Raw genomic sequence first — 2,500 nt, 5'->3', positions numbered from 1 at the left:
TGTAACAGTTGCTTGATTGCATGGCCCACTCAGAGTTGCACAGTTTTAATGTATGTGGAGAGTGTTTTCACAGTTTAAACATAGGTTACTCACATTTCTAGCCTGATTGTTTCCCAATAAAAGTGAAATCAAACATTACATTTGATTTTACTTATGTATTATCCTGTTCTGGGCTCTATCCATTATATTAACTTTATTTAATCTCAATACTCTTTATGTGTGTGAGCAACGCTTTTAGTCTTATTAAACACAACCCAAGTAAAATGCACACCATCCCCATGTCAGCCTAAATCTCCGCTAAAAAGCACACTTCAAAGTTTTCTATCTGGATTTACGCCTCTTTTGGCCTCAAGCATATACATAACATGCCAAGGTTACTGTTAATGCCCGTTAGACAAGTTTCCATTATCTACAACATTTTGTTTCACCCGGCTCACCCTTACACATTTCCTGTTTACTTATTGCATATTTATCTTTAACACCTTTTACCTCAGTAGTTGCTAAGCAGAAACAAAGCAACCTGTGGTCCACCTTTACCCTGTAAAATAAACCCCTGTCATGTTTGTGTCTGTAAGCATGTTTTGCATTCATTCATTACACTCCCCGCCATTCCTGCAAGTTAGGAGCTGTAAAGTTAAAAGCTACATCAAGTCCAGGCCTTTGGCCTGGCCTATATATAAATCATGTGTGTTTGTAAGCGTGCGTGCAATTAACCTGCTATGTTCTCATCTTCCCTCAACATGTATCACCTGGACACTCTCACCAGTGAAGCTTAAAACCTGTTTGGACGGAACATCAACTCTAAACAAGCACAGTTACGCATTGTGTATAAAATTAACTCAACCTCATGCTAACCTACATAAGTACCTGTCTTAAGAGAGACCTCTGCACAGCTCAGACGCCAGTTGCAAGAGCTCTCTAACATTAGAATCATCAGCTGTGACTTATATAGTGTTATTTCGGTACTTTATACTTCACACATTTTCAACGTTGTTTATATGGGGAGTTCCTCTTTTTGTGTCTATATTTATTAATATGCCTTGTGCACTAAAGCTTCCTGTTTTTCAGTCTGGCTGAGCACTCGTTGTGAGTATAAACTGGCCTCTACAAGCCTTCATTAGCAGATACACATTACAAATGCTTCATATATACAGAGAAAAACCCAATAATCCACATTTCACTATTTTGTTCTTTGGTTCAGATTTGGATTCTGTATTGTTCTTCATTTGTTATTATTTGTCATAAAATAAATCAACCAAATAACTTAAGCTGTGTGACAGCACCTGCGTTTACGCCAGGCTGTGAACTGCCCTGAAGCTACACCCCCTTTTACCCCATTTACTTTCTCAATCTTAGTTTAAACTATTCCTGACCTTCTCCTTCTCTCGTCTGATCATCTCAAGTACGTCCTGTACCAAATTTGCTTCCTCTTTTCAAGCCCCACATTTAATTACAAGCTCAAACATATTTGCCCTATATGGCTGTTCTGACGTGTTTCCTGTCCACTTAACAGAGTTATTCTCAGAACTCAGAGCTGAGGTTCCCCTTTTCTAAGTCTGTATGTTCTACAAGAGAGCAAGTCGGTAAACAAGTTTATCATCACAAAGGTTACTAGGTAAAGGTCACGTAGACATTTGCTTAGTAACCCTAAAAGAGCACATTTCATGTAGCTAATCGCATATATTAACACCCCCCTTTTTGTGACACATCTCATGTGTTACAACTCAAATCCTTCACTCAGGTTAGGGAATTAAAAGAAAAGTTTAGTCCTATCATATTATGTATAAATGCTCCGGAGCTTCAAACCTGTATTTAAGGAATGAAATCAAATTAATCATCATGTCAAATCCTTTCTTGGCTCCATCCACAGCCTGCATCCTTGAAACGTCCTAGAAACAAAAACCTGTGTTTAACCAGAACATCACCTTTTATACTCAGTTCTCCACTTATGATCCAACCTGTATTATAACAGAAAAGTTAAACAGAACAATTATCAGTCATGTGTCCACCTTAGTCCAGTCTTTTGTCAGTGTCCAGTCGGTCCAACCTATGGTCTGCCTGGTCCGTCCATTCACCTGTCCATTTACACACATTCACTCACACGCATTACCATCAGGTATTGCTGACAGTGGAGACTATCTCGCAAATATTCAGTCTTCACTCTCAGCAACATCAACTCATTTATTTGTTTTACTTTGTTTTTAAGAAAATACTTCTTTCTGCTTTTGGACTGGATTGACTCGCGGCAATCCTTTAGACAGAGAGTTAGCCTCTCCTCTGCCTATTGTAATCTGGAGAAGGTCACCGAGAATTTTCAGCGCTGTTATCCACTCTTTTGCAGGCCTGCTTAGAACAAAAATGAGAAAAAGAGAGCTGATTATTAGCTCATCAAAACACAAAACAAATCACCTGACAGGTTTTTTCTAAGTGCACTGTTATAGAAACTATGGGCCCTTTTAGACATGTCCATGTTTATCAAAACTCCCTCTATTAAAATAAA

This window comes from Oreochromis niloticus, linkage group LG3 (genome assembly GCF_001858045.2).
Source record: "Oreochromis niloticus isolate F11D_XX linkage group LG3, O_niloticus_UMD_NMBU, whole genome shotgun sequence".
Taxonomy (NCBI): Eukaryota; Metazoa; Chordata; class Actinopteri; order Cichliformes; family Cichlidae; genus Oreochromis; species Oreochromis niloticus.
This window is presented reverse-complemented; position numbering follows the sequence as displayed.